We start from the raw sequence: 25,475 nt of genomic DNA on the forward strand, positions 1-25,475 counted from the left end.
CCTGGCTTGTTTTTTCCATGAACTAAAAAGAGGACCTTAAATCAGAGAAATCAGCTGAAGGTTCATGTTTCACATTCCTTAAAATTATAATGGGTGTAGAAATACTTTATTCTGAACCTAGAAAATCTAGTATTCACTGCACCGTTCTCTATTGGCACAAATAAATGCTCTTTTCCCAACTCCCTGTATAAGAACAGAAGTGAGGGCCTTGCACATACTAGACAAGCACACTGTCAGTGAGCTATAGCTCCAGACTAGCGGGTTCATTTTGGAGGGCTCAATTCTTTTTCAAAAATATATTATTTATTTATTTATATTTGAGAGAGCAAAAGAGGCAGAGAAAGAGAAAGAGAGAGGGAGAGAATGGGTGTGTCTGGGCCTCCAACCACTGCAAATGAACTCCATATGCATGCATCTCTTTGTGCATCTGGCTTAAGAGGGTCCTGGAGAATCAAACCAAGATCCTCTGATTTGAATGCAAACACCTTAACTGCTAAGCCAACTCACCAGCCCTGGAGGGTTCAGTTCTTAAAAATCAAGGTAATTGATTTATCTAAGTATAATTTAATATTATTCTTTTTTTTGAGGCAGGGTCTGTCTTTTTATAGCTATGATCTATTATAAATGAATAATAAGCCTGGTGTGGTGGCACATACCTTTATTCCCAGCACTCGGGAGGCAGAGGTAGGAGGACTGTGTGAGTTCTAGGCCACCCTGAGATTGCAGAGTGAATTCCAGGTCAGCCTGGGCTAGAGTGAGTCCCTACCTCAAAAAAAAAAAAAAAAAAAAGAAGAAGAAGTCAAGGTTCTTAATGTTTTTGGAGTATATGGTAGCATAGTCATGAAGCTATATTGAAAAAAAAATCTAGGAAACTATGTGAAAATTATAAGGAATTTTAGAAAGAACATGAAAAATGTTCTGAACTTATACTAAATAAGTTTAAGGTGGAGCGCATGTAATATAAATACATGAACAGATGAAGAACTACAGGACATCAAGATAAATTGCAAAACTGCTTGCAAAGTGAGAAGAAACCAAACCCAGGAGCCATAAAGAATGTTTAACTACGGCTTGTCAAACATTAACAGTTAAGGTACTTGCCTGGGGAGTCTAAGGGCCCAGGTTCTATGCACCAGTACCCACTTAAACCAGATGCATAAGGTGGAGCATGCCTCTGGAGGCCGTTTGCAATGGCTGGAGGCCCTGGTGCACCTATTCTCTCTCTCTCTCTGCCTCTTTTCCTCTCTCTCTCTCTCAAATAAATAATTAAATAAAACATAAAAAGAATATTTAACCAGATAAAACTTTAGAAGATCGTTCAATACAGTGAGTAATTTAAGATACAAAGAACCAAGGAAACACTAACTATGGAAATACCCCTAATAATTCACCTGGAAAGAGAGATGATTCAGAGGAGATTTGTAATATGAATGGTGTTTCAGAGCATAGCAAAAGAAATAAAAATAAAATGTTCTATTGTTTCATAACTATAAATATTTTTTAAAACTATCACAAAAATGTATAAGTTGGGGAGTCTCATTACCCCTAATTTCAGACAGACAGAGACTTATTCAACTACCATTTGTTCTACAACCCTTTCATTCCACAATGGTCTGTAATCCTTCTTCTACTCTACAGTAAATTCTCCAATATGCATTATATCTCTTTTGGATTTTTCATTTCTACTGCTCTGTCAACAATGCAAGTGTCACAATGCTTTTATGGCTATGCCTTTAAAATAAGTCTTTCTACTTGGTAAACAAAGTTCTTCCATGATTGTCTTCTCCAGCAGTAGCTTAATTTGGGGTCTTTGTACTTCCATAAAATGTCACAAAATCAAGGATTTGTTTTCTGTTCCACAAAACATAAACAAGAATAGGAAACTAAATATAATTATTAAAACTTATATTTTATCTAAATCAACCATCCTTCTCCATGAATATGGTATAGCAATTAATTGACTACAACTCCTATAATTTTATTCAAGAATGTTTTATGTTTATTTTTTTATGTAACTTCCAAAGTAAAAAAAAATGGTATGGTAAAAATTTTTAGCTACAGAAGAGTTATTTAATCTTTGTTTCTGCATGAAAAAATTGAACAACTCTTTGAACAGAATTATATACAAAAGACCACATACTAAAGATGTATAAGAACTGAATTCTGGAAGAGAAGAATAAAAATGTTTATCATATCAAAATGGCAACTCTTTTTTGTATGTCTGGGTAGATTTAATTAACAGTAGGAGTGCTTTTCTCTAGTTGAGTTTTTAACATTTAGAATCATCTGGCATATTCTGTTGATTAGAAGAAATTATTTCCTCTTCAGTAGCACTTAAAAATCATGAACAATTGTCCTAATTCATTTCTTTGCAAATTTGCAAATGATATCACAGTGAATAGTGCAAGGAAAGACTCTTATAAGAAGTATGTGTGTGTGTGCTTAAACATGATTACACAACATGAATTCTTTTTACCTCAAGATCTGCATGTCAATGTTGTATTCTCTTTTCTCTCCTTCTTTCTCTTTCATCTTTCCCTCTCTTTCATCTCTCTCTGCATTCATGCACATATCTTACCCCTTTCTAGACAGTCTCATTTTCTCTTGTCACTCCTGTCAATTAACAAGTTTTCTATATGCCTACTCAATGGTATTGTGCAAAATCTATGGGGCATATAAAAATAATATTGTTGATTGTTGTTATCACATGTTAGTAAGCCCAGCACTTCAGAGGCAAAGCTGGGGACTGACAAGTTCTAGGCCAGCTTGGGCTATATAGCAAATTCCAGACCAAACTGGGCTATGAGACCTGCCTTAAAAATTTATAATATAAGACATGATCCAACTCCTAAGTTAGTTAAAATATTTTTATAGAGATAAGAAGTACTAATATGGAAAAAGCAAATATTCATAGCATATATAATAAGCTCCAAACACAAGCATACACCTGTAAGAAAAGAAAAGAAAATGCAAACAAAATTAGAGTTGTCTAGTTCTGAGAGAAACCAAAGACCATATTCCTACTTCCGTGAAGTCCAAGTTTAGCCTACTGGACTTCCTCAGTGTGTATACCAGTTTCTTTTAAGCCGAGACACCTGTTTCAGAAAGCTAAAGAGTGTGAAGTATTCAATAGAATCCTCTTTCTATCTTTGCATCAGTGAGAGGGAATGATATAGTTACATATTTTGTCCAAAAGTTAGGGTTTTTTTGGTCTTCTTTTGCAGGAAGGAAAGTGATCATTCTCTATGCTTGTAAGTTTCTGGCATCATGCTTAACTCAACCAGCATGCTACTTGCTGCTTAAATACGCAGTGATGACGTGTTCCAAGAGGGCTAAACCAGAGTTGCCAAAGTATACTCTAGCCATTAAAAAGCAAATCTAGCATGGTTGGGATCTTTGCTTGTTCATGGGACCATGCTTTGTGAATAGTGGAAATTTAATAAATATTGAAAATAATAGTTTACTCTGGAGGTAGAGGTAGGAGGATTGCTGTGAGTTTGAGGTCACCCTGAGACTCCATAGTGAATTCCAGGCCAGCCTGGCCTAGAGTGAAACCCTACTTTGAAAAACAAATACCAAAAAACAACAACAAAAAAAATTGTAGTTGACACCTCGCATTCGAAAGGCTGTTTGAGTGACCTTAGTAGCGGTGAATGTTTATCCCATTCGAATCATGTTCCTTTTTGGCAAGGTCATTGAGTGGCATTTTTGTTACAGGTGTCTTTGGATTTTGTACAAACCTTTCCCTGATGTATTACTTTTGTAAGCCATGGGAAAGCACTTAACATTTGGAGATTTAGAATAGTTACATATTGTATTTGTCTACATAGTTACTCAATATTAAGGGAAAATACGTTTAAATAGAACAAACTTGGATATTTGCAGTAGGTAGCACCATATTATTGGATAATGACAGTGAATTTGATAATGTGTTATCAATTAACTTTAAAAACAAAACTAGACAAAAGACAGCTGTCCTTTGCTGTCAGCATACCACATGATATGTAGTTGTGAAGCAAAGAACCAAATAAATTTCAACCTCTGTCCTTGTATAAACATGCTAATGGCCTTCAAAATCTAAGTTATAAGTGGCACATGCCTTTAATCCCAGCACTCAGGAGGCAGAGGTAGGAGGATTTCCATGAGTTCAAAGCCACTCTGAGTCTACAGAGTGATTTCCAGGTCAGCCTGAGCTAGGTGAGACCCTATCTCAAAAAAAGCAAAAAAAAAAAAAAAAAAAAAAAAAAAAAAGTCTAAGTTATAAAAGTTAATTTCAACTATAGCCTTAGGACCTAACAATGATCATATTTTAGTATCCCATATTATTTATTTCAACATTGTAGTTTACAGAATTTAGAAATTTCCACGCATCAAAAACAGGGGCTTCATGAAGAGAGATTTGCCCTTAATATACTCTGGACACTATCTTTCCTTTAATGACTGTCTCAAAAGTAATGGGGTGATTCACACAAGGGTCTGTCTGGAAACAGGAACTGGCCATAAGTAGCCCCTAAGATCTTCTTCACAGCCTCCATCCTCAGCACTTCCTAAAGCTGTCAACTAGATAAGCTGAGGAGCATATTAGTTTTTGTGAGGCTATTATAACAAATTGCCCAAAATTTAGTAGCTTAAGTAATAGAAACATATTCTTTCATGTTACTTCAGGCCTAATGTCCAAATTCAGTTTCACTATGATGAAATCCCAATGATGCAGGGCCATGCTTCTTCAAGAGGGAACATGCTACTTGCTTCTTCTAGGTTCCAGTGGCTACAGGCTTGCACTCCTTGGTTTGTGGGGTGGCAGACTTGCCAGCTCTGCCTCTCTATTTACATTGCTTATTCCTCTTCTGTCCATCTAAATTCCATGTGCCTTTCTTCCAATAATGCTTCCAGAGGCAGCTAAGATACTCTTTGTTAATTCAGGATAGTCACCTTAACAAAAAAAAAGTGATATAATCACATTGTCGAAGCTTTACCAGATAACAGACTTTCTTGAAACCAAGACCTGGTGTCTCAGAATGTCCATTACTCAGCTAACTACATGCCACAAGTCTATTCTGTACATCATGACCATGACAAACCAGGAATCTCACAGGTTCTGAACTTTCCAACATAATCTGTGCCGAAGAGTGATGCTTTGATCACCTACTCTATGTTACTCATTATTTCTCAACATACTCAGAACATGGAGACAGAAATGGATGCCATTCATTGGGTCTTTCTGAAACTCAATAGGAGAAATGAGATGCAAATAACAGCAGAGGCAATAGCAAGATGGCTTGAGAAATCCCCTTTTAGCATGTCCCACTCTGAAGAGGTCAAGAAGCAAAAACAAAGCAAGATGAGGGCAAATGAGAGGCAAGCACAGAAACGCAGCCAGCATTTAACTGCTATGCACAGATCCATTATGCTCAGTGAAGTATCTACATATGGCACCTGAAAAAAAGTTACTGAATTAATAATTTAAATCATGATTATGCCTCTAATTTCCTACCATATTCTACTAAATAGACATTGTAATGAAAAGCATATTTTATTTACAATTACAGTTTATGAACCCAAATGTAAACTGACAGTAATGAGAAGATGGTGTCACTAAATCCATTTTAATGTAAATTGCCACGTTTAACATATTCTGAAAGCAGTAAGGGCAGATAATGAACCTGGTACTGATATCCTTGTCAGAAATGCCTGGCTTTAAACCCTGATCTTTTTCAGACCGGGTGGTGATCACCTCTCATCATTGAAGTATTTATTGTTTCCCCTCAGGATGCTCCAATTATAACAGTTGCTCTTCCCTGCCCCCACACCTAGCTATCAGCAAACCTGGTTTGAATGAAAAAAGGGAAGATTCCAGATAGGAACACAAGTCTGTCTCCCTGCTGTGCTTGTGCCAGGGGAAAGCAGTGGTAACTATGACCTGGACTACCTGTGTCACTGAAGAGAAGGGCTATGCTCGCCTCCACGAAGGGCCAGGTGCTGGTGCTTTGGGTCTCAGACAGTGTTTGGTCTAAGAATCTAAGTATTGATTGAAGAATGTGATGTAAAATGCCCTGCCTGCTGCACCCATTACATCAAAACACAGCTGTACTTCCCAACCTGGAATTGGAAGCTATTCACAGACAAAGAGTTAAAGAGGACACACACACACACACACACACACACACACACACAAAGAAAAAAAAAAGATCTGACTGAAGGGGAAGTGAGCTGAGTTAATACAACAGTTCATTCTCTCTCTTCCTAATTTCTGCACTCACAGATGCATACTGTGTGCTCTTGGTGGTATTGTAGTTTATATATCCAAGAGGTCCAGAATGATCTGATGCAAAAATTCAGAGAAACTAGAAAGTAATGAACAGCCTAATGGTATTTAAATTCATGTGGAAAATGATTTGGGGGAAAACGGTTGCAATCCCTATTACATGTAAAGTATTCATCTTCTCATATGTAAAGAACCCTTAGAATTTTATCAGAAGACAGCAACACCCCAACATAACTAGGAGAACACAAGCACATGAGACATTTAATTAATCTGAAAAGATACAAGTATGTAGATTCTTGGCCTCAATAGAACAAGGGAAACACACATTGAAATTAGACTTTATCATCCACGGGGCAACACAGCCTATTCCATGTGGGAAGATGGGGGAAAACCATCTCATCATTCAACTATAAGATGTAAATATGTTTTATTTCAAACCAGTAAACTCATGGTTTCTATAATAAATGGGCATAACTTTACTGATTTGAAATAAAACTCATTTACATATTTATTATCTTATAGTTTCATAGACCAGGAGTCCAACACAAATCTCACTGGGTTAAAGTCAGCCAACTGCACAAGATGGCATTACCCACTAGGAGAGAATCCACAGGTTTGAAGTTCAAGTACAGAGCTCCTTGTTTTTTCATTCTTTCGGGTTGTTGGAGTAATTCAGGTTTTTTGTTTGTATTTTGTTGTTGTTTTTGTTTTGTTTTGTTTTCTGAGATAGGGTCTCACTGTAGCTCAGGCTGACCTGGAATTTACTATGTAGTCTCAGGGTGGCCTCAAACTCTTGAAGATCCTCCCACCTCTGTCTCCTGAGAACTGGAATTAAAGGTGTGTGCCATCATGCCTGGCTCTTTGGTTGTATTTTGTTTGTAATTATCACCTGAAGGCCATTCTCAATTCTACAGGCTGAATATGTCCTTTGTTTCATAATCCTCTTCTTGCAAGTTCATGGCAAAGTTCTTAAAGCACATCCTTGCCCCAGGCTTCTGCCTTCTCCCTTGTAAAGTGGCCATACCTTTTCCTGGGTCACAATATAGTTGGGGAATGATTGAACTTGAATGCAGATATAACAATACTATGGACAAATTTTGTATTTCCATACAAAGGTTTCCATAAAAGGCATATGTATATATACTACCTGAGTCAGTGAACTAATGAGCTAATATCATATACTCTTAATGATCCCCACACTAAAGCCTCATATGTACACATAAACTATATTCATAGGTTTTATCAATACCATATAATACAGTCAGTTGTGTATTCAATTATGCAGTCATACATATAAATATGTAGGAAAAGATTATATTTATATTTAGCAAATAAAAGCAAATAAATATGATATGAGAAAAAGAGAGTTAGACCAGGAAAAGAAAAGAGCATGATTTCTCAGTTAGGCCTCTTTTTAATTGCATTTTGATATTTGAGCCCTGAGATTAAACTACTTATATAAAAATATAACATTAAAAATATAACATTATAGAAATACAGTAGGTAAAAATCTGGCTGTCAAGAAAGCACCAGAATGGAGTAACCAGCTATTTTCTCCTATATTGGAAATAATGTAAGCTAAACATCAGGTTATCTGACCAGTAAATGGATTGAAATGCCCACTATTGTTTATTTCCCTAATATTCCCTTTGCTTTTCAGTTACTATGAGTATCCCATTAGTAAGATGATAATGATAAATTTTACCATTCCATCTTGGCATAATCTTTCCAGTTTCCTAGGGTGCAAGCAAGAAATATGAACAAAGAATCATGGATGTAATCTACAGAAATATCCCATGGATCTTACCCTTCTTTCATCATTATCATCATCATCATCATCATCATCACCTTCATTCTGTCTGTCCATGATTTGGTAGATATAAAACACACTACAATCTTACTAGTATTTCCTCAGAATGACAAGATAATGTGATCTTTATTTTATTTCATAAATGTTTACCCAAACATATATTGTTACATTTGAATAAGAAAGATTGCATCCGTTTAAAGATACATTATAAACATTTCAGTTAAGCTTTGTATAAAATTGTATGCATGCAATGATCACTTTAAACTTATTCTTTGAGCTAGGGAGCTGGGTCAATAGATAAAATACTTACTGCACAAGTGTGAATGCCTTACTCCTTCCAACATCTATGTAAAGCTGAACACTAGCAGGCGTCTTTAAATCCCAGCATACCTAAAGCAAGATTGGAGGCAGAGATGGAAGAATTGCCTGGGAGGTCATGGGCCAGCGAGTTTGGCAAACAGAAGGGTGAAGAACAAGAGATACTGACTCAAGTAAGGTAGAAGGTGAGGACTGACATCCAAGATTGTTCTCTGATATTTCCTTCATTTTCCATTTTTTTGGAATAACATCCTTTTGTGCCAGTCTGCAATTAGTAAAGTGACCCCCAAACGCCCTCTTTCCCACACACCAGCTACTCTTCACACTGAAATCTGATTAACTCACCAAATCCCGGCAGAGAAAGTGCAATAGGAAAGCATGGCTGAAGAGGAAGCCTTGGGCTTCAGTAGCGGAGGGCTTCTTTCACATGTCTTGCCTCCTGGATCACCAGGGTTCCTACCAATGAGAGATGGTGCCTTAAAGAGCTATTTCAATGACTTCAAGAAGTAATAATCAGGCTGGAGAGATTGCTTAGAGGTTAAGTGCTTGCCTGTGAAGCCTAAGGACCCCGGTTGGAGGCTCGATTCCCCAGAACCTATGTTAGCCAGATGCACAAGGGGGCGCACGTGTCTGGAGTTCATTTGCAGTAGCTGGAGGGCCTGTTGGGCCCATTCTCTCTCTCTCTCTATCTGCCGCTCTCAAATAAATAAATAAAATTAAAAAAAATTTTAAAAGGAAGTAATAATCATGCCATGCATAGCTATGTTTGACTTTCAAGAAAGATCCATTACTCTCATTTCTAAGACTTAGAATTCTTCCATAATTCATATTGATGCAATAGAAAAGTTGGAACCCATTTAAGAAGCACCTGTTACTACAGAGATGAATTTATCACAGACTATTTCAAAACAAGAAAAACATTAGTTGTGGAGGAACATATTAATTTATCCCCTGTAACATCAAATGTTCTAGAATCCAAATTTACATTGGTATCTTGACAAGGCATGGCTGCTGTCCCAGATCCACCTGAGTGGATCCCCTTGCTCTGTTCCTGAAGAAAGACCTGGACAGTCACAGGGTTCTCCTGTTCCTGCTAAGACAGGCAGATATTCTTCTGAGAACTCAGATAAAGCCCATGCCAATCTGCCCATGATTTAGAAGGAAAAATGGACTAAATTCCCATGCACATATATGTTCACATATACTCATTTTTATCATAAACCAGCAATGGCCTGGCTCATGAAAATAAATAACCAATTTTGAATTCTGTCACTTTACTCCGGCTTAACTTTATGGAGCTTATCGAGATTCCACTTTAGACATCAGTGTGAAGATGCTCTTCACAAAATATCCTCTCAACCTAATAGAAAGGAAACAGTCAAGCTAGGCTCAACATGTAGATTATCCTGGACCTTATTTTAGGAACAGGAGCTAGAACTGGAATTTGGATGGCTGGGCTGGAGGCAAGAGACAAGCTATCCAACCAACCCTTTTCTACTTGATTTTATCCTTTAGGAAAACATACGTGAAAACCTTAATAAGTCAGTATGGACTCATCAGAGCAAATCACAGTTCTAAGAAGCTCTGATTCCCTAGCCCAATAGATGCTCCACTGATGTTTAATTAAAACATCAAATAACTCAAAGTGGTCCAGATAGTTGTGATCTATGCTCTTCAAATTTGTGATGTTTCCCTTGTTGTCATGAATGGGGTATACATAATGAAAACAGAATAACAAAGAGTATGATTCCTATATGCTCAGAATATCCACCCGTTTGCACATGTGTGAGCATACGTACACAAACACATATACACCAGTATGCAGATGCACAGACATAAATACACACTTAGTGACTGTTTGAGACACTTCCTAGTAGCTAACCAATATCTAAAGACAAGTTTAAATCTTCTCAGAATCCCATACATTAAAACACGCAACCTCAACTTAGTCTCTGAATCAATCTAAGACCTCCACTTTCATGATTTTCTTGGACAAAAATTTTGCCCTATAAATCATACTAAAACATATCTGTCCAAAATATACCACACCCCAATTTATTCAGAGTAAAATTCAAGCAAAGTCTTTTTAGTTACACTGGAGAGTCTACTTACATCAAACTTCTGTGAACTTAGGTCAGAAGAAATGTCTAATATTGTAAGCACTGAAAACATTGGGGAAACGTTACTGAATCCAGAGCTACCTTGGTTTTGTTTGTAATTACTCATGGGAAAGGGGACCAATACATTCTTGTTTTGGTGTTTTGTCAAAATCACAAATAGGTGTTCCTAGCACAAAACAGACCACTGCATCTAATTTGGCGTCATATGTCTGGCTTTTGTCACTAGCTCCAGGCCAAGTGGGAGGCAGGCATAGGACAAAAGGGCCTGAATGGAAGGCAACCTTCACCCAGGTTGCCCACAGGAAATCTGTGCCCATTTCTCACCTCTGAGCATCTGCACAGAATACTTCATCATGAGATGAGCCTGCCAATTTGTCACAAGGTTTTGTTTGTGTTGCATTCTTTTGTTCTGTTTAATCACAAAGCAAATGCTTGCTAGCTACTGCAGGATTAAAGTGTATGACAAAGATAGAGAAGCTAAAATGAGTCTCTTCCTTAAAACATGTATCGTCGGTAGGTAGCCTTTGCAAGGTTCTTTGTCACGCGCTGAGTCGGAAGGCAGTCCAATCCTTGCAAAGCCTTGGTGGGACACTTCACACACAAGACACTAGTTGGTGGGACTCTGAAGAATATGGTTCTCTCTCTCTCTATATCTCTGCACATAGTGTATCTGATGTGGTGTGTGTAGAATATACACGTGTATGTGGTAACGTAGCACCTCGTGTGTTTACCTGGACTGCCCCATGTGCTAGTATGCATGTCTGGAGGACATCAGGTACGCCTCCATCACTCACTCACTTGTTTTTTCCTTGTAACAGAGTCATTTACTGATTCCCTAGCTTACCATTCACAAGCCCCAGGAAGTCTTCAGTTTCTGTTCCCCACAAGACTGGTTATAGGCATGAGTGGCCATGCCCAGCTGTTTATGTGGGTTCTGGAGATTCCAACTCTGGCAGTTTCATCTCAGGCCCACATGCTTGTGCAGGAAACAAACCTGACCACAAAGCCACCTCTCTAACCACATTGTCTCTTTTTCAGACAGCTTCCATACACCAATTTTATGTCACAATGGTAAATTTTCCAACACAGTTGGTAATTTTAAGAAATTATTATACTATCATAAAATCACTATATATGAAATTTTATAAAGCCTTTTTATTTTCTTTTTAAATACTTGTAAAAGAGTCATGACATAGCTGGAGGATAAAATACCATTTAGCTACTACTATAACTAAACATTTCTATATTCAGTGTTTATGCTTTCCCTGGGGTAAATTTGAAATAGCTGATAGCTACCCATTGAAAACTACATTATGTTTAAAGACCAGAGAAAACATCTATATCTGGTAACAAAAGTGGCACATTCTTACAAATATTAATGAATTTAATTTATATCTGGAAATCTGCAACATAGGAAGAAAATGACCAAGTAGCATTTTCCAGGCCTTTTATTTAGTGTACTACTCAATTAGCAATGGGTTTCTTCTTCAATTCTGAGATAAGGTTAAATTGCTGAGTTTTATCTTTTGCATAACTATGGCCATTATTAAATTCACATGCTGTTTCTATCTGCCTGTTAAATGACTTGAATACACTCTATGAGCTACTTGCTGAGGTAGATGAGGGAAGGTCTGTGATGCCATAGGAAAGACATATTCTTATACAGGAATGGGCACAAACACAGTACCTAGCTGAGAAGTTTTGCTCATGAATGCTTTCATATAGCAGATTCTAAAGGCTAGTCTAGAATTTCCAAGTATGATACTGTCCTATGTTACTAAGTTCCTACCTAAGCTGTCAGGTATCCTGAGTCATGAAAAGTAAGTAGATTGGTTTGTTATTAGATTCACCAGACACTTTTCTCCTTCTTCCTGGAGCACCCATGAACCTCAAGACGTAGTGTTGCAACTTAAGAGGAAAGCCCGTAATATGGGGATCTAGCTCTCTCTCTCTCTTTTTTTTTTCAGTCTAGATGCAAATAGATACCCACAATCATAAACAATTGAGATCAAGTGATTTTACTTATATTTAACAATAACTTCTTTCCAGCTTTTACTTCTGAGTGCTTGCTGGCATAGTTGTCACAATTAACATTTTTGAATGCTTTCTGGCTACTAAGCAAGCTAACTATGTAAAGAAATAAGGTTTATTTATCATACAGTATGGAAGGCTGAATTTCCAAGATCAGGGATCCCAACTGGTTCAGGAAGGAAGGAGTGATAAAGTCCTAAAAGACCTGGGTAACAATTCAGAGTACGGCTCATCGCCTGCTTATACAGAACCTCAGGGGTCCCTTAAACTACTCTTATTCCTTCTGAAAGTAGCAACCTATCATGACCTTAGGACCACTGATTAGGCCCCATCTCTCACAGATTCAGTCATCTCCCATATCACTACCCTTGGGATCAGACTTCTAACAGATGAAACTGTGGGGATATACTTGAACCACATCTAGACCATGGCATATCATTGACTAAGTATCTTAAAATGTCATACTATGTAACATTTCATACAATCAAAGGACATATGTAATGAAGAATTTTAAAGTGGGTCAGTGATCTCACCAAGAACCCTGAAATTCAAAGATTAGTGATTTTAGTATGAAATGTTCCCATGGACTCAAGCAATGGAAGATGCAGTCCCCAGCTGGTGATATTAAGAAATGATGGAGACATTATGAGGTGGAGGGCATAGGCCACTGAGATGTGCTTTTAAAGTTCCTACCTTCTCCCTGGCCCTTCCCTGTTATAGCTGTCTGCTTCCAGGCTGCCGTGAAGTGAGTAGATTTGTTCTACCATGCCTTTCTGTCTTCATTCTCTGCCTCAGAACACATTAGAAACAATGAAGCCAGACAACTATGGACTGTAACCTCCAAACCCATACGCCAAATTAACCACTTCTATCTTTAGGTGGGCTTACTCAGGTCCAGTAACAAAATTTGGTCACAATAACAAAAAGTGACTTAAAACTTATAGTATCACTAATATAATATGCATTGTAAACATTCTTTTTTTAACTTTCTGCCCAAAAGGAAAAACCATCTTGAATTTAGTTTATGTTCTTGTTCTTTACAAATAATTTTATCGCACGAGTCAACATTCCTATACAGCATATTACCTAGGTTTTCTTTGAGCTCTTCAGAATTAATATCACAACAATTCTTAGCCAATGTTGATTTGCTTATTTTCCATTGTTTCACAGTCTTCTTATATATCGAACCATCTGTGTTTATGGGATCATAGTATTTCTTTTGTGAGAATGCTACATTTCCAAATGCTCGACATCAAATCAACGTAGGGAGTAAACATCACTGTAACATGGTAACCACGTGGTGGGTAAGTACATTGATCCCTATCTTTGCTCTAATAAACAATGTTCACAAATACAACTCTCCTCCAAGTCTCTTTTGGGATCTAAGTTAGCCATTAGTCTAGCAAGAGGTTCAGAAGCCATTTCTAAAAATTCTGTTTCCATGCTAAAACTTGAGAATGGTGTTTTAATGTAATAAACAAGTGCTAAGTTGCATTACACAATAAAAAATGACCTGCGGCAAAAGAATTTCAGGTGTCATTTTGAATATACATGTGAACAGGTTGTGGCACTAAATGCTGGAAAAGGTGATAAGAAACCAAGAGTATTAATTCCAGGCATATTGTTTGCAAGCCAGAATCAAGCCTATTCCATTATAGCTGAATGACCTTATGGAAGAAGAATTGTATCTAGATCTGGCTATCCTTAGAAGAGCAAATAACCTTAGTAAGTATGTCTCTTAATGTTGTTAAGACTGTACAACTTCAGTTAGCTGCTTTTTAAAATGATGATCACAAGCATTCACCACAGCTCTCTACTGGAAGAGGCAGAAACCCCAGCCTAAAACCAAAAGCAAAATGGCCAACGCCTGGATCATGTTGCTACAAAGTCTGAAGTAGTGCCAGCTTCCTCTGTGCTTGGAGTCAGAGTTTCAAACAGAATGCGCAAGGCCTGGTCTTTTTCTGTATCTTGGCACTACTCTTATCCCTGTTGACCATCAGTGCTGTCCAATCCATGATTTAGGGCTAGAGAAAACAAGCATGCATTTCTTTCAGCAATCCCTGCCACATGTTACACATTTATTGGGCTCTGGCTGAGTCACATGCCAATCCCTGTGTCAGTAACTACAGCCAAGAAATTTCAAGAGTCAGCTTGGCCAGGCCTTCCTTACCTGCCCACCCCTGGTCAGAGAACATGTCACCCTGTGAGATGAGGTGGGGAGATAAAGCATTTCATCTGGCATGTAGTGGGGCACACATCACAGAAAAGCATGGGAAGACTGCCAAATGACTGATTTTCATTTCAATGTGTTTATGTTATTTTCTGTTTCTACACCTAATTTTCTTACTCTGCTTCAATTTTGATGGAGTTGTTTCACATTTTCAAAGTTAAGGAGATCTGCAAGTCAGGATGTGGGTATCAAGCCTCATCATCCTTTACAGCAGCGTCCCAGGAAAGTACATTCCACACTCCCAGGACAGTGACAGCTCTCTGTGCGCATAGAGAAGATGCCTCTGTGCCTGCAATCTCCCTCCAGCATGTGTGAAGGGGATGATTATTTCATTCAACATATTTAAATATTCCAAAGCAAGTTTATGTATTTTACATTCAAATTTTCTCTTAACTTGAGCTTATCAATATTTCAGCTTTGGCTTCAGTTTTCTCATCATCCTGACAAGATTTCATATATCATCTGATGCCAGAGGGAATCTTTTCCTTAGCACCTGGTATAAAATCTGGCACTACACTTTGACGAAAAGGACTGTCTTCACAAGCAGTCCTCACACAGTGATACTTCCATTGGTTCATTCCTGTGAAACACATAGGAAACATATGCTCATTAGTTACAGGAACCAATTTAAATGATAATGTTTCCAAATGGTCGACATCAAATCAACGTAGGGAGTAAACATCACTGTAACATGGTAACCACGCAATGAAGGGCAGCTGAGCATGAAGGTGATTATCAAGGGACAGGGTTGGTAAGGACAGAGCAATCTACTCACAGACAATAATGCAAATATCTCACACAGTGCCCTTGATTGCTTCTCAACTCTATGCCATGCTTTCTTTGCATGCAGCTTAAAAAATTGCTAAAACCTTCCTTGAACGTTCAATGTCTATTAAAAGTCAGTATAAAGATATTTCACATGGAGAAAATATACTGGAGGGTTTGGTGTAAAATTGCATGAATAATTGACATGAATGTTACTATTCCATTGTTGTTACATGTTACATGATTGTAAAATTCAGATGATCACAGATAATATAAACTAAAGGTACTGTTGTAGTCAGCTCCACTGTGCTGTTATGAACATCTAACCAGACACAGTTTACAGGAAGAAGTGATTTATTTCAAGCTTACAGATCCAGGGTAAGTTCCATCAATGGTAGAAGAAGCTGGCGCCCTTTCACAGATGCACACGGAGAGAAATCACCCAACAACCACAAAACAGCCAGAACTCAGACTTATCTCAACACCTTTGGACTAGCATCCAGATCTGGCCCCAAACTCCAGGATCTTCCCTCCACACCACAGTGACACACCTGTTCCAGCCAGACAACTGGAGACCCAAGTTACAAGTTTAATTTTAATAAAAGACTTGAGTCCATGGGGCCACACAGTTACATGATCTCATTCAAACTACGACAGGCACTATCCTAATACAATAGAAAAAATTATTTTGCAAAACAACTGGGGAGATGATTTAGTGGGTAAAATGTGTTTGTCATTCTAAAAGAGGCAAGTTAAGGAGAAGGAGTAGCAAGAAATGGAACATAAAAGGTAGTATAGATCCCACTTGTTGAAAAACAGAGACATCACATATTAAGTGTTTTAAATATAGACAAGGAAGAATAATAAAGTGAATTACAATATTAATACCCAAATAACTTAGCTCAAAGTTATAGGTGAAAGTATAAAGACATGGGGTACTAAAATCATAGATAAATATAGAAATTCCTTTTGCCTGACTTCCCATTGTATATATATTAATATTTCTTGTGTTTTCTTTAAGAAAAATGGTACTTAGTTACTTGGAAATATTAACCATAAATTAAGCAACACATCTCTCTTCACTGTGTTATATTTGTGATCTCCTCCCTGGCAGCACAGACCTAGCTTGGAATTCCCAGTGTGTTCTTCCTCTATTTCATGCCTGACATCACTGCCATCAAACACTTTAATTCACTAGTTCAATAGGTAAAAGTTCCAGATTTTAATTGTTAGCCTTCTAGTTCTTTCCACTTTTAAGCATATTAGAGAATCTTTTCATAATTTGGCCAGCTTGATAATTTTGTGCAAAGATTCTGAGGAAATTTTTACATTATATGGATAATTTGGGCATCCTGCTTCAGCCTCCTGAAGTCAGGAGCTGAGCCAGAATTTTAAGACTGAGGCCTGTCTCAAAAAATAATAATAATAATAAATAACTTTTAAAGAAACCTGAATTTATTCTAAGTTTTGCATCTGTATTCTTTTTTATTCTCTTTTTCTAAAATTTAGTAACATTTTCCATTATTATAAAAATATCCCATGGTAATACCCTCCCTCCCCACACTTTCCCCTTTGAAATTCCATTCTCCAACATATCCCCTCATCATCTCAATCAGTCTCTCTTTTATTTTGATGTCATGATCTTTTCTTCCTCTTATGATGGTCTTGTGTAGGTAGTGTCAGACACTATGAGGTCATGGATATCCAGGCCATTTTATGTCTGGAGGGAGCACATTGTAAGGAGTCCTACCCTTCCTTTGGCTCTTATATTCTTTCTACCACCTCTTCCACATTAGACCCTGAGCCTTGGTGTGATCAAGATGTTACTCAGTACTCCAGTCACTTCTTTCCAGCTCTATGATACCCTCTGAGTCATTCCAAGGTCACTGCCATCTGAAAAGAGAAGATTCTCTACCTAAAGTGAGAGTAGCATTAATATAAGGGTATAAATATTGAGACATGCTTAGTGGGCAGTTTGATAAGGATAGTATATACATTTTTCCAGACATCAGCAGATATTATACCCCTAGGGCTCATGACTACACCTGTTTTAAGTTTTCAGTATCAGAGATGTATCCCTACCCCCATGGAGCAGTCCAATTGGAAGGCAGTTGGTTTCCACCATTAAAGACATGCCACTATTGCACCCATTGGCTCATTTGGCCTGGCTGGCCATTTATAAGGCTTGCAGTGTCCACTGTTGACTATCTTCACTGGTGGTATCTCTTTCTCCCATTGAATTACATGTAGAATGGCTTCTTCCAGCTTTCTGTCAGCTAGTCTACATGGAGGAGGTTATCAGCTCAGTTCCAGCAGGATTTCTCAGTGGCCTTGCAGCCCAAATATGTGGAGTCTTCATCAATAGGGACTTACCATCTATTCCTGGTGGGAAACCAAGGGCCTCGGCAATGGCCTATAATGTTTTGGGGGCATCAGGTACCTCCCTGGCCAACAACTCACTGGAGGTATCCCATCCCTCACACTGAAAATTCTCTAACAATTATCTATGGCCCCTGAGTGTTCCATTGTCTGAACCTGGAGGATTCCATATGATTTATTTGCATCCTCTTAGATTTTAATTAGCCCTCTATTGAAAGACATATAAGTGACTAATTTACTTTTGAGTAATAAAAAATATATAGATGAGGGACCATTTCTTTAAGCTTCAGTGATAAATTTCCCAAGAAAATTACAGGGAAGAATAACAGAGGCTCAGTTCAGCTCCAGGGTGGGGAAATGCTCACACAAGTATTGAACCACAGAAGCTCACATACAACAACAATACAGCTGTCATTAATTTTGCAACAAATATTTTATTTTCTTCTGGTTGAATCAACTCATTGTTTGACCTAATGAAAAAGCTTGAGTCAAGAGTAGTGGTTAACATTTATGTCAATTCCTGATTTTGTAAGGGTGACATGGCCCTTACATTATCACTCTACTGACGGGCAGTAGGAACCCAGAAAGATAAGCTTGATTCCAAGAGGACCCCAGAGTCCTTTTTGGCAAGTATATGAGCCTGTCCCCCTGGCTGCTCCAGGTATTGCAGAACTCACAGCAGGTTCTGGCCTATAAATGCCATTTTATAATGTACATTTGACTTCATTGGCATTTCTAACAGCAGGCCTCAGAGGCTGACTCGGTTTCATATTTTATGAAGAGTTTAGGTGGATTCTATTAACACTCTGCCTTGCTGACCCCCACCTCACTATGACAACATGTGTGCAGTCTAACCCAGGTGTGCAGGTGGCCTATGCGACAGGTAGCTGTGTGGCAGCTAGCAGTGTGCTCTCAGTTTCCGTGTTGTCAGGATGCTGGCCGCCTAGCACAGGGGGAGCTGGGGTTTTTCCAAGAAGTAATCACAAAAGGACCGACCATGTCAGGGCTGCCACTTCCCTTGAGGAATCAGTGCTTCTGCAGTTAAGCAGAGATGCATGTTTGCTTTCATCTTACCTGGGGTTTAATTCAAAGATTATTCCTCCCCTTGGGATAAATACCCACAAGTTAACCTGAATTTAAGAGAATATTTTATCATATATTCAGTTTCATAAAGGGTGGTTTTTCATTTTTACTTTTTTAAAAAAATTAGTAACACTCAACACATTTTGTATGCACAAACATGCCAAATCAAACAACTTCTGTTCTGAGATTTCTTTTTGAAAAGGCTCGAGGCTAGGAAACCCATCCTGATAGCAATAGTGTTGATAGTTGCTCCATGGCTTACTAAAGGGTATTTTATGACCTTTCTAAAACCTTTCTTATTACCTTCTTTGTGGTGGTGACACAACCCCCCACTGTCCGATTGCTAGGAGAAGCAAATACATCCATAACAGATATGCTGGGGTCTGATTTTTCCTTTTCTCTGGCTGCAAAGAGTATGTCTCTTTTACACACACACAACACTGTAATTGACTCTCCGCTGCAGCTGCCATTGAGCCTTTTCTGTAAGAAGTCATATTAGCCTTCCCTTTAATGCGTTCAGGGTAATAAGTCATCCTTGACATTCCCCATTCATACAACAAAATGTCTGTGTTACAGAACCAGCCTCGAGCTTATCAAATAATTAATACCAGATTTGTAAGTGACACCAATGATGTCAGGCTTTTGTATTAAGTAGGACCTTGATCCCCGGCACTTACTGGTTTCAATCCTTTGCCTAACAGATAACATCTGCCAAATGAGTAATGTTTGGTTTCAGGGAAGAGCAGCTTTTAATAATTTTATTTCTATGAAGTTTACTAGGTTGCTAACACTAGAAGCCAAATGCTTTTGTTTAACTACCATGGAGCAAGAAATGGCCATGCAATGTGTATCACAAATTTGAAGCCTTAAGGGATCGTATTTAAAGATAATACGTCCATGTAGTTTTTGGCAGCAAATAACTTCAGAAATCACCAGTGAGATAATTGCTTTAATACTTCTGGGTGACGTCAGTCTTTTGAGTAGGAAGTAGAAAGACAGTCTACAGCTAGGATCAAACCAGAAATTCTGAGTTACTGTGTTATCTAGATCTGAAAAGAAATGTGGAAGCACTCCTTGCCAAGTTTCTTGCTGCTGGAGTGGGAGGTGTCAGGTAAGTAAGAGTGAAGTCAGCTTTAAGCCACAAGGGTAAGATTGGGAGACCTCCGAGTGACCTCCTATTTCACATCACACAGATGCACACAGCTGCACAAGCAAGCACCTAGAGACATGTGATCCACATGGGTTATGACACACACACATTTCCATGTTCTGGCAGCTGAGAGGACCCAGAAGCCATGACACTGCAGTGGAAACCAGCATTGTGACTGTGAAATCCATTCTCCAATAAAGGTTAGCAAGGAGAAGTGGACAACCCAGGACTGGGGCAGTAGACATGTAGCATGAGGCTGAGCATCTTGCAGTTCTATGAAGTAAGAAAGGGCTCAGACAATGCCGTGGAACCCCACACTGCCTGATGTACCACAGAGACACAGAAGTTACCAGAGAAAGCTCCAGTGACCAAATGCATAATAGTTGGACAATAAAATAGTACCAGATAAAGACTCATTGTTCATGATCTATACTGATACCAAGCATTTAAAAAGAAATGCAGGAGAATAGATCAATCTCCCATTTATCACACTTCCCATTCCCTTAGGCAAGTATTTTACCCTTGAGTAGACAGACCCTGACTCCTTACTCCTTCATGGAGGGTGGATAACATGGCCTCTGGGTGAGGGACACAGAGTGAGATAAGGGGACAAGTTACCCAACACCTTCTACCTCATCAGATGGTCAAAGTGAACATACACAGTGATGGCATGGGCATGTGAAATAATGTTCTAGAGGGACTTTTGACCTCTGTAGTCTTCCAAATGCCATGCCTCAGTGTAACCATGAAAAAACAAGAGACAAATACAGTTGAGAGACAACCTACAACACACCTCAGGAGTGTCACTTAAAATGCCAAGCTACACAAAAATGAACTCTGAGAAATTGTTCAAAGCAAGAGAAGTCTAAGGAAACAGGCAACAGAACACTGTGATATCTGGGACAGCATCCTATAAAAAAAAATAGTATAAACCTAAGGAAATCCAAAGAAACTGTAGATTTTAATTTATCATGATGTTTCAGTATTGACTTATCTATCACAACATATGTACATAATACAAAATATCTATAACTGTAGAAACTATAGGTAGTTTGTCAAAGTGCTGTCTTTACATCTTTTTCTGTAGAAATCTAATTTTATTCTAAAATTTAAAAGCTCATTAAGAGGTTTTTTTTTGATTTTTTACTGCTTAGTATTATTATTAATAACAAGATGTTTCATATGGATACATCCTGCGTTGTTACCCTCATCTCTGCCCCCATTCAACTGGTGACGTCCCTCAGTGTGGTTGCAGGTATTCCAAAAGTTTTTTTTTAATATACCCTCCAAATTATTCTTTTCATTATCCATCCAGTTGAGTGTCAATATTTTATGGTATCTATGTTAGATTATTATTCTCTGGTGCTTTGTAGATGTGTGAGTTGTTTCTTCAATCATAGTCTAATTTTACCCTGCGAATGGTCTTTACAGTTCTTAGAGGAATACTCCCTAAGTTATTCATATGCTGTCAATTTGGTTATTATACACTTTCTGATAAAAGACTACCATAGCTTGACTCTTGCTTTTATTAAAATTCTATTATGATTATCCTTCTCAAAACACACTAAACTCTGGTGAGCCTCACTCAGAGAGGTAATGAGGATGGAATGTATCATTGCAAGCCTAATTCCTCCCATTATTTTCCTGACTCTCCATTTATGCTAGTCTGAAAGTGTTATTTGAGCTGGAAGATCATTTGGTAACCTTCAGATTACTGCTGGGTGGCTTCGGTGGGAAAGAAATTACCAATGCATTAAATTTGAATTAGCTCTGAGAAATCATGCAGATGTATGCATGGAACATTATAGCAGTACCGTCTCCCAGGCCCTGCAGAATTGCTTTTATGCAGTTTTAAAGAATCACTTGAGCAACCTTTAAATTGCACACATGATGAAGCTGAGCCAGCATCTTCTGCTTAAAAAAAAAAAAAAAAAAAAGGAAAGAAAAATAAAGAAAGAAAAATCCTGCAGCCCAAACATAGCCTTCCAGGGAGCCATTCTTCAGAGAAACCTGACTGCCCAGGGATGGCTGCTGAGTGGCCTGTTGGGTCTTCCCTGCGCCGTGTTAGAGCGCCCTGGCAGAGGACGGCAGAAGTGTCACTTAGACTAATGATTATGAATTATGCAGAGGGTCATATCCTCTTAGTTACAAGTCATTTACATGCCTTCCCTCTTGACTGCCAGGCCTGGCTCAATTGTTTTTTTCCTCCTACTAGGAAATAACTCATTGAATAGATGTTAAAAGCTGGATTTATTGACATTCTTTTTTTTTTTTTTTTTTTCCCCTGTAAGGCCAAGCTTGCACAACAAGCAACTAGGAAAAAAAAAAAAAAAAAAAAGACACTTACCCTCATTGAAATTATTGCAATAATGAGTCTTGGTTTATTTATTTATGTTGGGGTCAGGGTGCTTTCCATTTTGAAGGTCCAACACTTCTGACCTCTCTCTGTCTCTCAGTCTTCTACCAGGATGAAAGAGAATAGATGATGTGTGCAACAGGACAACAAAACACACACATACACACACACACACACACACACACACACACACACACACACACACCCTCAGCAGCACATAGCTCCATCAATAAAGCACAGCTTGCATCAGCAGTGACATGGAGGGAAGAGATGACTACCAGAGCTCATCCTTAAGGTTTACATCTGTGATTGTTTTCCTGAGCATTTGAACAAGGCCCACACAGGGAGGGGTGCCTCAGGAAGTGTGATGGCATGGGTTGCCGAGCCAGCTGAAGCATGGGTACCTGCATGCCTGTGGTTTGCTGACCTCAGTTTTAGCAGGAAAAAAAAAAAAGGGAGCACCAACTAACTGCTCCACAACAGTGAGTTGTGCATGAGACCATTTTTATTCATAGTGAAGTCACCTGGGGAAGGGAAGCATCTATCCTACATTGGCCTGAGCAATTTTGCCTTGATGAGAAAGGAGTAGGACAGAACTTCTTGAGATTCCACAGACCAACTTCAAAACTAAAACAGCTTGTCATTGTTTATGCAGAGTTGGTCATTCAGTCTTCAAAGTGCCCGTCGGCAGTAACCTCCATCCAGAAGGAGCCCTTACAGCTGGCCACTGGAAAAGAAGCCCTCTGCTGCCATCGGGAAGGAGAGCATGCCAGATTTATGATTCACAGTGCCCACGAGGGGTTTGTGGAGGTGGCTGATCCAGAGGCAGCTTCAAGCAGCTGCATTTGGCCACCCGGAGAGACCTGTGATATCTTCAGAGATTTCCTCAGCAGCTTAAGTGTCGCTCCTAGTAGTGGAGCAAGAATGTAACCATCACTCTGTAGCAGCTAGGTATCTTTCCCATTATCTCTGCTTGTCCCAAAATAAACCCAGAAAGGCTCCCAAAGGGCAACTCGTGCCAGCACAGTGGAGTTAAATGGCACTTAAAGGCCTCCGTGTCAAGATGATGTATTGAGATAACAACCAGAGGGTCCTTTTAAAACAGTTCTCCAACCAGGCTGCTCCACTCAGACCTGAAAGGCTACTGCAATCTTAGCAACACAAGCCAAATGCTAGCAGTACCTACAGCCAACAGCTCTGTCCCTCCCTGGGCTCTGTCTTCTTCCCCTTCACATAGGCTAAGCCTCCTGTTGAAGGGCTCCTCCATGGGATGCCTACCACCAGACTCATTCCCACCTCCCCAAACCTCCACTTCCCTGCTACTGCTGACATGCATGGGTTTCTTTCTAGAGCAGAGAACGGCCCTCCCTGGGCACAGCCCTGTATGCCGGAAGTGATGCTTATCCCCATAAAGACGTGCTATACTTCCATTGCTCAGTGCTTTTGCTTCCTTGTTTGTTTATTCTTATCTCTTCTGAGAAAGTACCAAATATATGAGGCCTTTCTTTTTATTTATTTTTTATTATGTTAGACAGTACCTGACAGGCACATAATTGGTACTTGGTGTATGTATTAAATTAAGAGAATGAGTTTGTTGCTAAGTAGGTTAGACCATGAGTTGCTTGGACAGATATTGGTCGTTTCCCCCAGTCGCCCATGTAGCACCTTCTGGCACTAGACACTCTGACTGTCTGGGGACTGACTCTCTCCTGGCTTCCAGCCATGCATGTCATTCCATTTTACGTGTCAGCTGCGTATGGAGTCTTCAGCAATAGGGTCTTACCACTGACCTTTGGTGGGTCATCAAGTACTTAAAATGTGTAGCCCAGGCTGGCCTCGAACTCCTGATCCTCCTGCCTCTGCCTCTTCAGCAATATCCTACCGGCGTGAGAAGTCAGAACCATATCCAAACATAAGCCCACTCTCCAATATCAAGCTACCATCAATCATGGGCTACAAGAGGGCCTACACCTATTAAACTCTCTATTAAAAAAGTAAGTGTTATCTCAATTTTCTGGGTACTAACTTACTCGCCTTTGGAGAATCTGCTTCTCCTTTTCAAATAAATGCAGATCCTAAGGAGAGAGCTGCCCCATCATACCTCAAAAGGGGCCCCACTGAGACTAAGGAAAATTGGCTAAACAAGCAAGGGTGCTGTTTTCCTGATGAACTGGATACCAGCACAAAGGGGAAGGAGACCAACACAGAGAAAAATCAACTCCTACCAAATCAGAGAGCCAGAGCCTCAGAGGCCCCCAACACCTCAGCACTGAAGCAGACCAAAAATGAGCCCAACATGGCTCAGGGAAATTTTGCAGAAGAGGGGGTGGAAAGAATGTCAGAGTCACATGTTGGGTCATGATATGCAGAGACATTTATCATACCAATAACTGTGGGCTAACTCCACAGTGCATGACCCATTTACATCAACAAGGAGGGGTCATTGGGAGGGGATAGGTCATGGATGAGCCTAAACAATGGTACCAAACTGCCTGTATTTGCTGAAAAGAAAACTAATAAATTAAATTAAAAAAAATTAAAAACATAAAAAAATGAGTTTAAATGAGTTTACTCTTTCTCAGTTCTTCTTAGCTCATTGCCCCCACCCCCAACTCAGCACACACACAAATATGTGTGCCAAAAGTACAGGCAGGATCTCTGAGAAGCTTTGGTGTTACCAAATGGGAAGCAGAAGCTCTGTGCCTTCTGAGGGAAGGGAAAGGAGAAAGGGGAATTTCCAGTGAGCTCTTCTCTCTGAGTTGGAGAAGGAAACCCCTTGATTCCCAGCATTCCCGAAGGACACAGATCTTTACAGCTCGTGGGCATCTGGGGTGATGGTGGGTCTTCAGAAAGCCTGAAACCCTATGTGGAAGGGAAATCATGAAACTATATTTCCGATGATAGTGTGAAACTACTGTTCTTTGGTGTAGGGTTGTTGTACCACTCAAGTGACTCTCATTCACAGGGG

The sequence above is a fragment of the Jaculus jaculus genome, chromosome 12 (assembly GCF_020740685.1).
Source record: "Jaculus jaculus isolate mJacJac1 chromosome 12, mJacJac1.mat.Y.cur, whole genome shotgun sequence".
In the NCBI taxonomy this organism is placed as follows: Eukaryota; Metazoa; Chordata; class Mammalia; order Rodentia; family Dipodidae; genus Jaculus; species Jaculus jaculus.